This window comes from Macaca fascicularis, chromosome 9 (assembly GCF_037993035.2).
Source record: "Macaca fascicularis isolate 582-1 chromosome 9, T2T-MFA8v1.1".
NCBI lineage: Eukaryota > Metazoa > Chordata > Mammalia > Primates > Cercopithecidae > Macaca > Macaca fascicularis.
The window spans coordinates 40028317-40041411 of record NC_088383.1 but is presented as its reverse complement, the minus strand read 5'-3'; positions in this window follow the sequence as shown (position 1 = coordinate 40041411).

Below are 13095 nucleotides of genomic sequence, written 5' to 3'. Positions count from 1 at the left end.
TCCGATAACAAAAGAAAGAAGCTTTCTGAGAAACTTCTTTGTGTTCTATGAAATCATCTCACAGAGTTACAGCCTTCCCCTCAAGAAGCCTTTCGCTAAGACAGTTCTTGTGGAATTGGCAAAGTGATATTTGGAAGCCCATAGAGGGCTATGGTGAAAAAGGAAATATCCTCAGATGAAATCTGGAAAGAAGCTTTCTGAGAAACTGCTTAGTGTTCTGTTAATTCATCTCACAGAGTTACATCTGTATTTCGTGGATCACCTTGCTACCCTTATTTCTCTGGAATCTGAGAACAGATATTTCGGATCCCATTGAAGACTATAGGGCCAAAGGAAATATTCTCCGATAACAAAGAGAAAGAAGCTTTCTGAGAAACTTCTTTGTGTTCTGTGAAATCATCTCTCAGAGTTACAGCTTTCCCCTCAAGAAGCCTTCCGCTAAGACAGTTCTTGTGTAATTGGCAAAGTGATATTTGGAAGCCCATAGAGGGCTATGGTGAAAAAGGAAATCTCGTCAGATGAAATCTGGAAAGAAATTTTTCAGAAACTGCTTAGTGTTCTGTTAATTCATCTCACAGATTTACCTCTGTATTTCGTGGATCTCTTTGCTAGCCTTATTTCTGTGGAATCTGAGAACAGATATTTCGGATTCCTTGGAAGACTATGGGGCCAAAGGAAATATCCTCCGATAACAAAGAGAGAAGCTTTCTGAGAAACTTCTTTGTTTTCTGTGAAATCATCTCACAGAGTTACAACTTTCCCCACAAGAAGCCTTTCTCTAAGACAGTTCTTGTGGAATTGGCAAAGTGATATTTGGACGCCCAAAGAGGGCTATGGTGAAAAAGGAAATCTCGTCAGATGAAATCTGGAAAGAAGCTTTCTGAGAAACTGCTTACTGTTCTGTTAATTCATCTCACAGAGTTACATGTGTATTTCGTGCATCTCTTTGCTAGCCTTATTTCTGTGGAATCTGAGAACAGATATTTCGGATCCCTTTGAAGACCATAGGGCCAAAGGAATTATCCTCCGATAACAAAGAGTAGAAGCTTTCTGAGAAACTTCTTTGTGTTCTGTGAAATCATCTCACAGAGTTACAGCTTTCCCCTCAAGTAGCCTTTCGCTAAGACAGTTCTTGTGGAATTGGCAAGGTGATATTTGGAAGCCCATAGACGGCTATGGTGAAAAAGGAAATATCCTCAGATGAAATCTGGAAAGAAGCTTTCTGAGAAACTGCTTAGTGTTCTGTTAATTCATCTCACAGAGTTACATGTGTATTTCGTGGATCTCTTTGCTAGCCTTATTTCTGTGGAATCTGAGAACAGATATTTCGGATCCCTATGAAGACTATAGAGCCAAAGGAAATATCCTCCGAGAACAATGTAAAGAAGCTTTCTGAGAAACTCCTTTGTGTTCTGTGAAATCATCTCACAGAATTACAGCTTTCCCCTCAAGAAGTCTTTCACTAAGACAGTTGTTGTGGAATTGGCAAAGTGATATTTGGAAGCCCATAGACGGCTATGGTGAAAAAGGAAATATCCTCAGATGAAATCTGGAAAGAAGCTTTCTGAGAAACTGCTTACTGTTCTGTTAATTCATCTCACAGAGTTACATGTGTGTTTCGTGGATCTCTTTGCTAGCCTTATTTCTGTGGAATCTGAGAACAGATATTTCGGATCCCATTGAAGACTGTAGGGCCAAAGGAAATATCCTCCGATAACAAAGAGAAAGAAGCTTTCTGAGTAACTTCTTTGTGTTCTGTGAAATCATCTCAGAGTTACAGCTTTCCCCTCAAGAAGCCTTTCGCTAAGAGAGTTCTTGTGGAATTGGCAAAGTGATATTTTGAAGCCCATAGAGGGCTATGCTGAAAAAGGAAATCTCCTCAGATGAAATCTGGAAAGAAGCTTTCTGAGAAACTGCTTAGTGTTCTGTTAATTCATCTCACAGAGTTACATCTGTATTTCGTGGATCTCTTTGCTAGCCTTATTTCTGTGGAATCTGAGAACAGATATTTCGGATCCCTTTGAAGACTATAGGGCCAAAGGAAATATCCTCCAAAAACAAAGAGAAAGAAGCTTTCTGAGAAACTTCTTTGTGTTCTGTGAAATCATCTCACAGAGTTACAGCTTTCCCCTTAAGAAGCCTTTCGCTAAGACAGTTCTTGAGGAATTGGCAAAGTGATATTTGGAATCCCATAGAGGGCTATGGTGAAAAAGGAAATCTCCTCAGATGAAACGTGGAAAGAAGCTTTCTGAGAAACTGCTTAGTGTTCTGCAAATTCATCTCACAGTGTTACATCTGTATTTCGTGGATCTCTTTGCTAGCCTTATTTCTGTGGAATCTGAGAACAGATATTTCGGATCCCTTTGAAGACTATAGGGCCAAAGGAAATATCCTCCGATAACAAAGAGAAAGAAGCTTTCTGAGAAACTTCTTTGTGTTCTGTGAAATCATCTCACAGAGTTACAGCTTTCCCCTCAATATGTTTTTCGCTAAGACAGTTCCTGTGGAATTGGAAAAGTGATATTTGGATGCCCATAGATGGCTATGGTGAAAAAGGAAATCCCCGCAGATGAAATCTGGAAAGAAGCTTTCGGAGAAACTGCTTAGTGTTTTCTTAATTAATCTCACAGAGTTACATGTGTATTTCGTGCATCTCTTTGCTAGCCTTATTTCTTTGGAATCTGAGAACAGATATTTCGGATCCCTTTGAAGACTATAGCGCCAAAGGAAATATCCTCCGATAAAAAAGAGAAAGAAGCTTTCTGAGAAACTTCTTTGTGCTCTGCGAAATCATCTCACAGAGTTATAGCTTTCCCGCAAGAAGCCTTTCGCTAAGACAGTTCTTGTGGAATTGGCAAAGTGATATTTGGAAGCCCATAGAGGGCTATGGGGAAAAAGGAAATATCCTCAGATGAAATCTGGAAAGAAGCTTTCTAAAAAACTACTTAGTGTTCTGTTAATTCATCTCACAGAGTTACATGTGTATTTCGTGGGTCTCTTTGCTAGCCTTGTTTCTGTGGAAACTGAAAACAGATATTTCCGATCCCTTTGAAGACTATAGCGCCAAAGGAAATATCCTCCCATAAAAAAGAGAAAGAATCTTTCTGAGAGACTTCTTTGTGTTCTGTGAAATCATCTCACAGAGTTACAGCTTTCCCCTCAAGAAGACTTTCGCTAAGACAGTTCTTGTGGAATTGGCAAAGTGATATTTGGAAGCCAATGGAGGGCTATGGTGAAAAAGAAAATATCCTCAGATGAAATCTGGAAAGAAGCTTTCTGAGAAACTGCTTAGTGTTCTGTTAATTCATCTCACAGAGTTACATGTGTATTTCGTGGATCTCTTTGCTAGCCTTATTTCTCTGGAATCTGAGAACAGATATTTCGGATCCCTTTGAAGAATATAGGGCCAAAGGAAATATCCTCCGATAACAAAGAGAAAGAAGCTTTCTGAGAAACTTCTTTGTGTTCTGTGAAATCATCTCACAGATTTACAGCTTTCCCCTCAAGAAGCCTTTCGCTAAGACAGTTCTTGTGGAATTGGCAAAGTGATATTTCGAAGCCCATAGAGGGCTATGGTGAAAAAGGAAATCTCCTCAGATGAAATCTGGAAAGAAGCTTTCTGAGAAACTGCTTAGTGTTCTGTTCATTCACCTCACAGAGTTACATCTGTATTTCGTGCATCTCTTTGCTGGCTTTATTTCTGTGGAATCTCAGAACAGATATTTCGGATCCCTTTGAAGACCAAAGGGCCAAGTAAATATCCTCCGATAACAAACAGAAAGAAGCTTTCTGAGAAACTTCTTTGTGTTCTGTGAAATCATCTCACAGAGTTACAGCTTTGCCCTCAAGAAGACATTCGCTAAGACAGTTCTTGAGGAATTGGCAAAGTGATATTTGGAAGCCCATAGAGGGCTACGGTGAAAAAGGAAATATCCTCAGATGAAATCTGGAAAGAAGCTTTCTGAGAAACTGCTTAGTGTTCTGTTAATTCATCTCACAGAGTTACATGTGTATTTCGTGGATCTCTTTGCTAGCCTTATTTCTGTGGAATCTGAGAACAGATATTTCGGATCCCATTGAAGACTATAGCGCAAAGGAAATATCCTCCGACAACAAAGAGATAGAAGCTTTCTGAGAAACTTCTTTGTGCTCTGCGAAATCATCTCACAGAGTTACAGCTTTCCCCTTCAAGAAGCCTTTCGCTAAGACAGTTCTTGTGGAATTGGCAAAGTGATATTTGGAAGCCCATTGCGGGCTATGGTGAAAAAGGAAATATCCTCAGATGTAATCTGGAAAGAAGCTTTCTGAGAAACTGCTTAGTGTTCTGTTAATTCATCTCACAGAGTTACATGTGTATTACGTGGATCTCTTTGCTAGCATTATTTCTGTGGAATCTGAGAACAGATATTTCGGATCCCTTGGAAGACTATGGGGCCAATGGAAATATCCTCTGATAAAAAAGAGAAAGAAGCTTTCTGAGAGACTTCTTTGTGTTCTGTGAAATCATCTCCCAGAGTTACAGCTTTCCCCTCAAGAAGCCTTTCGTTAAGACAGTTCTTGTGGAATTGGCAAAGTGATATTTGGAAGCCCTTAGAGGGCTATGGTGAAAAAGGAAATCTCCTCAGATGAAATCTGGAAAGAAGCTTTCTGAGAAACTGCTTAGTGTTCTGTTAACTCATCTCAAAGAGATACATGTGTATTTCGTGGATCTCTTTGCCAGCCTTATTTCTGTGGAATCTGAGAAGAGATATTTCGGATCCCTTTGAAGACTATAGGGCTAAAGGAAATATCCTCCGAAAACAAAGAGAAAGAAGCTTTCTGATACACTTCTTTGTGTTCTATGAAATCATCTCACAGAGTCACAGCTTTCCCCTCAAGAAGCCTTTCGCTAAGACAGTTCTTGTGGAATTGGCAAAGTGATATTTGGAAACCCATAGACGGCTATGGTGAAAAAGGAAATATCCTCAGATGATATGGAAAGAAGCTTTCTGAGAAACTGCTTAGTGTTCTGTTAATTCATCTCACAGAGTAACATGTGTATTTCGTGGATCTCTTTGCTAGCCTTATTTCTGTGGAATCTGAGAAGAGATATTTCGGATCCCTTTGAAGACTATAGGGCCAAAGGAATATCCTCCGATAAGAAAGAGAAAGAAGCTTTCTGAGAAACTTCTTTGTGTTCTGTGAAATCATCTCACAGAGATACAGCTTTCCCCTTAAGAAGCCTTTCGCTAAGACACTTCTTGTGGAATTGGCAAAGTGATATTTGGAAGCCCAGAGAGGGCTATGGTGAAAAAGGAAATATCCTCAGATGAAATCTGGAAAGAAGCTTTCTAAGAAACTGCTTAGTGTTCTGTTAATTCATCTCACAGAGTTACATGTGTATTGCGTGGATCTCTATGCTAGCCTTATTTCTGTGGAATCTGAGAACAGATATTTCGGATCCCTTTGAAGACTATAAGGCCAAAGGAAATATGCGCTGATAACAAAGAGAAAGAAGTTTTCTGAGAAACTTCTTTGTGCTCTGAGAAATCATCTCACAGAGTTACAGCTTTCCCCTTCAAGAAGCCTTTCGCTAAGACAGTTCTTGTGGAATTGGCAAAGTGATATTTGGAAGCCCATTGAGGGCTATGGTGAAAACGGAAATATCCTCAGATGAAATCTGGAAAGAAGCTTTCTGAGAAACTGCTTAGTGTTCTGTTAATTCATCTCACAGAGTTACATGTGTATTTCGTGGATCTCTTTGCTAGCCTTATTTCTGTGGAATCTGAGAACAGTCATTTCGGATCCCTTTGAAGACTATAGGGCCAAAGGAAATATTCTCCAATAACAAAGAGAAAGAAGCTTTCTGAGAAACTTCTTTGTGTTCTGTGAAATTATCTCACAGATTTACAGCTTTCCCCTCAAAAGCCTTTCGCTAAGACAGTTCTTGTGTAATTGGCAAAGTGATATTTGGAAGCCCATAGAGGGCTATGGTGAAAAAGGAAATATCCTCAGATTAAATCTGGAAAGAAGCTTTCTGAGAAACTGCTTAGTGTTCTGTTAATTCATCTCACAGAGTTACATTTGTCTTTCGTGGATCTCTTTGCTAGCCCTATTTCTGTGGAATCTGAGAACAGATATTTCGGATCCCTTGGAAGACTATGGGGCCAATGGAAATATCCTCTGATAAAAAAGAGAAAGAAGCTTTCTGAGAGACTTCTTTGTGTTCTGTGAAATCATCTCACCGAGTTACAGCTTTCCCCTCAAGAAGCCTTTCGATAAGACAGTTCTTGTGGAAATGGCAAGGTGATATTTGGAAGCCCTTAGAGGGCTATGGTGAAAAAGGAAATCTCCTCAGATGAAATCTGGAAAGAAGCTTTCTGAGAAACTGCTTAGTGTTCTGTTAATTCGTCTCACAGAGTTACATGTGTATTTCGTGCATCTCTTTGCTAGCCTTATTTCTGTGGAATATGAGAACAGATATTTCGGATCCCATTGAAGACTGTAGGGCCAAAGGAAATATCCTCCGATTACAAAGAGAAAGAAGCTTTCTGAGTAACTTCTTTGTGTTCTGTGAAATCAAATCAGAGTTACAGCTTTCCCCTCAAGAAGCCTTTCGCTAAGAGAGTTCTTGTGGAATTGGCAAAGTGATATTTTGAAGCCCATAGAGGGCTATGCTGAAAAAGGAAATCTCCTCAGATGAAATCTGGAAAGAAGCTTTCTGAGAAACTGCTTAGTGTTCTGTTAATTCATCTCACAGAGTTACATCTGTATTTCATGAATCTCTTTGCTAGCCTTATTTCTGTGGAATCTGAGAACAGATATTTCGGATCCCTTTGAAGACTATTGGGCCAAAGGAAATATCCTACGAAAACAAAGAGAAAGAAGCTTTCAGAGAAACTTCTTTGAGTTCTGTGAAATCATCTCACAGAGTTACAGCTTTCCCCTTAAGAAGCCTTTCGCTAAGACAGTTCTTGAGGAATTGGCAAAGTGATATTTGGAAGCCCATAGAGGGCTATGGTGAAAAAGGAAATCTCCTCAGATGAAATCTGGAAAGAAGCTTTCTGAGAAACTGCTTAGTGTTCTGCAAATTCATCTCACAGAGTTACATGTGCATTTCGTGGATCTCTCTGCTAGCCTTATTTGTGTGGAATCTGAGAACTGATATTTCGGATCCCATTGAAGACTATAGGGCAAAAGGAAATATCCTCCGATAACAAAGAGAAGGAAGCTTTCTGAGAAACTTCTTTGTGCTCTGTGAAATCATCTCAGAGTTACAGCTTTCCCCTCAAGAAGCCTTTCGCTAAGACAGTTCTTGTGGAATTGGCAAAGTGATATTTTGAAGCCCTTAGAGGGCTATGATGAAAAAGGAAATCTCCTCAGATGAAATCCGGAAAGAAGCTTTCTGAGAAACTGCTTAGTGTTCTGTTAATTCATCTCACAGAGTTACATCTGTATTTCGTGGATCTCTTTGCTAGCCTTATTTCTGTGGAATCTGAGAACAGATATTTCGGATCCCTTTGAAGACTATAGGGCCAAAGGAAATATCTTCCGAAAACAAGGAGAAAGAAGCTTTCTGAGAAACTTCTTTGTGTTCTGTGAAATCATCTCACAGAGTTACAGCTTTCCCCTCAAGAAGCCTTTCGCTAAGACAGTTCTTGTGGAATTGGCAAAGTGATATTTGGAAGACCATAGAGGGCTATGGTGAAAAAGGAAATCTCCTCAGATGAAATCTGGAAAGAAGCTTTCTGAGAAACTGCTTAGTGTTCTGCAAATTCATCTCACAGAGTAACATGTGTATTTCGTGGATCTCTTTGCTAGCCTTATTTCTGTGGAATCTGAGAAAAGATATTTCAGATCCCTTTGAAGACTATAGGGCCAAAGGAATATCCTCCGATAAGAAAGAGAAAGAAGCTTTCTGAGAAACTTCTTTGTGTTCTGTGAAATCATCTCACAGAGTTACAGCTTTCCCCTTAAGAAGCCTTTTGCTTAGACAGTTCTTGTGGAATTGGCAAAGTGATATTTGGAAGCCCATAGAGGGCTATGGTGAAAAAGGAAATATCCTCAGATGAAATCTTGAAAGAAGCTTTCTGAGAAACTGCTTAGTGTTTTCGTAATTTATCTCACAGAGTTACATGTGTATTTCGTGGATCTCTTTGCTAGCCTTATTTCTTTGCAATCTGAGAACAGATATTTCGGATCCCTTTCAAGACTATAGGGCCAAAGGAAATATCCTCCGATAAAAAAGAGAAAGAAGCTTTCTGAGAGACTTCTTTGTGTTCTGTGAAATCATCTCACAGAGTTACAGCTTTCCCCTCTGGAAGCCTTTCGCTAAGAGAGTCCTTGTGGAATTGGCAAAGTGATATTGGGAAGCCCAGAGAGGGCTATGTTGAAAAAGAAAATATCCTCAGATGAAATCTGGAACGAAGTTTTCTAAAAAACTGCTTAGTGTTCTGTTAATTCATCTCACAGAGTTACATGTGTATTTCATGGATCTCTTTGCTAACCTTACTTCTGTGGAATCTGAGAACAGATATTTCGGATCCCTTTGAAGACTATAGGGCCAAAGGAAATATCCTCCGATAACAAAGAGAAAGAAGCTTTCTGAGAAACTTCTTTGGGTTCCGTGAAATCATCTCACAGAGTTACAGCTTTCCCCTCAAGAAGCCTTTCGCTAAGACAGTTCTTGTGGAATTGGCAAAGTGATATTTGGAAGCCCAGAGAGGGCTATGGTGAAAAAGGAAATATCCTCAGATGAAATCTGGAAAGAAGCTTTCTGAAAAACTGCTTAGTGTTCTGTTAATTCATCTCACAGAGTTACATGTGTATTTCGTGGATCTCTTTGCTAGCCTTATTTCTGTGGAATCTGAGACCTGATATTTCGTATCCCTTTGAAGACTATAGGGCAAAAGGAAATATCCTCCGAAAACAAAGAGAAAGAAGCTTTCTGAGAAACTTCTTTGTGTTCTGTGAAATCATCTCACAGAGTTACAGCTTTCCCCTTAAGAAGCCTTTCGCTAAGACAGTTCTTGAGGAATTGGCAAAGTGATATTTGGAAGCCCATAGAGGGCTATGGTGAAAAAGGAAATCTCCTCAGATGAAACGTGGAAAGAAGCTTTCTGAGAAACTGCTTAGTGTTCTGTTAATTCATCTCACAGTGTTACATCTGTATTTCGTGGATCTCTTTGCTAGCCTTATTTCTGTGGAATCTGAGAACAGATATTTCGGATCCCTTTGAAGACTATAGGGCCAAAGGAAATATCCTCCAATAACAAAGAGAAGGAAGCTTTCTGAGAAACTTCTTTGTGTTCTGTGAAATCATCTCACAGAGTTACAGCTTTCCCCTCAAGAAGCCTATCGCTAAGACAGTTCTTGTGGAATTGGCAAAGTGATATTTGGAAGCCCATAGAGGGGTATGGTGAAAAAGGAAATCTCCTCAGATGAAGTCTGGAAACAAACTTTCTGAAAACTGCTTAGTGTTCTGTTAATTCATCTCACAGAGTTACATCTGTATTTCGTGGATCTCTTTGCTCGCCTTATTGCTGTGGAATCTGAGAAGAGATATTTCGGATCCCTTTGAAGACTATAGGGCCAAAAGAAATATCCTCCGATAACAAAGAGAAAGAAGCTTTCTGAGAAACTTCTTTGTGTTCCATGAAATAATCTCACAGAGTTACAGCTTTCCCCTCAAGAAGCCTTTCGCTAAGACAGTTCTTGTGGAATTGGCAAAGTGATATTTGGAAGCCCATAGACGGCTATGATGAAAAAGGAAATCTCCTCAGATGAAATCTGGAAAGAAGCTTTCTGAGAAACTGCTTAGTGTTCTGTTAACTCATCTCACAGAGTTACATGTGTATTTCGTGAATCTCTTCGCCAGCCTTATTTCTGTGGAATCTGAGAACAGATATTTCGGATCCCTTTGAAGACCACAGGGCCAAAGTAAATATCTTCTGATAACAAAGAGAAAGAAGCTTTCTGAGAAACTTCTTTGTGTTCTATGAAATCATCTCACAGAGTTACAGCTTTCCCCTCAAGAAGCCTTTCCCTAAGACAGTTCTTGTGGAATTGGCAAAGTGATATTTGGTAGCCCATAGAGGGCTATGGTGAAAAAGGAAATATCCTCAGATGAAATCTGGAAAGAAGCTTTCTGAGAAACTGCTTAGTGTTCTGTTAATTCATCTCACAGAGTTACATTTGCATTTCGTGGATCTCTCTGCTAGCCTTATTTCTGTGGAGTCTGAGAACTGATATTTCGGATCCCATTGAAGACTATAGGGGAAAAGGAAATATCCTCCGATAACAAAGAGAAAGAAGCTTTCTGAGAAACTTCTTTGTGCTCTGTGAAATCATCTCAGAGTTACAGCTTTCCCCTCAAGAAGCCTTTCGCTAAGACAGTTCTTGTGGAATTGGCAAAGTGATATTTTGAAGCCCTTAGAGGGCTATGATGAAAAAGGAAATCTCCTCAGATGGAATCCGGAAAGAAGCTTTCTGAGAAACTGCTTAGTGTTCTGTTAATTCATCTCACAGAGTTACATTTGTCTTTCGTGGATCTCTTTGCTAGCCCTATTTCTGTGGAATCTGAGAACAGATATTTCGGATCCCTTGGAAGACTATGGGGCCAAAGGAAATATCCTCCGATAAAAAAGAGAAAGAAGCTTTCTGAGAGACTTCTTTGTGTTCTGTGAAATCATCTCGCAGAGTTACAGCTTTCCCCTCAAGAAGCCTTTCGCTAAGACAGTTCTTGTGGAATTGGCAAAGTGATATTTGGAAGCCCATGGAGGGCTATGGTGAAAAAGGAAATATCCTCAGATGAAATCTGGAAAGAAGCTTTCTGAGAAACTGCTTAGTGTTCTGTTAATTCATCTCACAGAGTTACATGTGTATTTCGTGCATCTCTTTTCTATCCTTATTTCTGTGGAATCTGAGAACAGATATTTCGGATCCCTTTGAAGACTATAGGGCCAAAGGAATATCCTCCGATAAGAAAGAGAAAGAAGCTTTCTGAGAAACTTCTTTGTGTTCTGTGAAATCATCTCACAGTGATACAGCTTTCCCCTTAAGAAGCCTTTCGCTTAGACAGTTCTTGTGGAATTGGCAAAGTGATATTTGGAAGCCCATAGAGGGCTATGGTGAAAAAGGAAATATCCTCAGATGAAATCTTGAAAGAAGCTTTCTGAGAAACTGCTTAGTGTTTCCTTAATTAATCTCACAGAGTTACATGTGTATTTCGTGCATCTCTTTGCTAGCCTTATTTCTTTGGAATCTGAGAACAGATATTTCGGATCCCTTTGTACACTATAGGGCCAAAGGAAATATCCTCCGATAAAAAAGAGAAAGAAGCTTTCTGAGAGACTTCTTTGTGTTCTGTGAAATCATCTCACAGAGTTACAGCTTTCCCCTCAGGAAGCCTTTCGCTAAGAGAGTCCTTGTGGAATTGGCAAAGTGATATTTGGAAGCCCAGAGAGGGCTATGGTGAAAAAGGAAATATCCTCAGATGAAATCTGGAACGAAGTTTTCTAAAAAACTGCTTGGTGTTCTGTTAATTCATCTCACAGAGTTACATGTGTATTTCATGGATCTCTTTGCTAACCTTATTTCTGTGGAATCTGAGAACAGATATTTCGGATCCCTTTGAAGACTATAGGGCCAAAGGAAATATCCTCCGATAACAAAGAGAAGGAATCATTCTGAGAAACTTCTTTGTGTTCTGTGAAATCATCTCACAGAGTTACAGCTTTCCCCTCAAGAAGCCTATCGCTAAGACAGTTCTTGTGGAATTGGCAAAGTGATATTTGGAAGCCCATAGAGGGGTATGGTGAAAAAGGAAATCTCCTCAGATGAAGTCTGGAAACAAACTTTCTGAAAACTGCTTAGTGTTCTGTTAATTCATCTCACAGAGTTACATCTGTATTTTGTGGATCTCTTTGCTCGCCTTATTGCTGTGGAATCTGAGAACAGATATTTCGGATCCCATTGAAGACTATAGATCCATAGGAAATATCCTCTGATAACAAAGAGAAAGAAGCTTTCTGAGAAACTTCTTTGTGTTCTGTGAAATCATCTCACAGATTTACAGCTTTCCCCTCATGAAGCCTTTGGCTAAGACAGTTCTTGTGGAATTGGCAAAGTGATATTTGGAAGCCCATAGAGGGCTATGGTGAAAAAGGAAATATCCTCAGATGAAATCTGGAAAGAAGCTTTCTGAGAAACTGCTTAGTGTTCTGTTAATTCATCTCACAGAGTTACATGTGTATTTCGTGGATCTCTTTGCTAGCCCTATTTCTGTGGAATCTGAGAACAGATACTTCGGATCCCTTGGAAGACTATGGGGCCAAAGGAAATATCCTCCGATAAAAAAGAGAAAGAATCTTTCTGAGAGACTTCTTTGTGTTCTGTGAAATCATCTCACAGAGTTACAGCTTTCCCCTCAAGAAGCCTTTCGCTAAGAGAGTTCTTGTGGAATTGGCAAAGTGATATTTGGAAGCCCATGGAGGGCTATGGTGAAAAAGGAAATATCCTCAGATGAAATCTGGAAAGAAGCTTTCTGAGAAACTGCTTAGTGTTCTGTTAATTCATCTCACAGAGTTACATGTGTATTTCGTGCATCTCTTTTCTAGCCTTATTTCTGTGGAATCTGAGAACAGATATTTCGGATCCCTTTGAAGAATATAGGGCCAAAGGAAATATCCTCCGATAACAAAGAGAAAGAAGCTTTCTGAGAAACTTCTTTGTGTTCCATGAAATAATCTCACAGAGTTACAGCTTTCCCCTCAAGAAGCCTTTCGCTAAGACAGTTCTTGTGGAATTGGCAAAGTGATATTTGGAAGCCCCTGGACGGATATGGTGAAAAAGGAAATATCCTCAGTTGAAATCTGGAAAGAAGCTTTCTGAGAAACTGCTAAGTGTTCTGTTAATTCATCTCACAGAGTTACATGTGTATTTCGTGGATCTCTTTGCTAGCCTTATTTCTTTGTAATCTGAGAACAGATATTTCGGATCCCTTTGAAGACTATAGGGCCAAAGGAAATATCCTCCGATAAAAAAGAGAAAGAAGCTTTCTGAGAGACTTCTTTGTGTTCTGTGAAATCATCTCACAGAGTTACAGCTTTCCCCTCA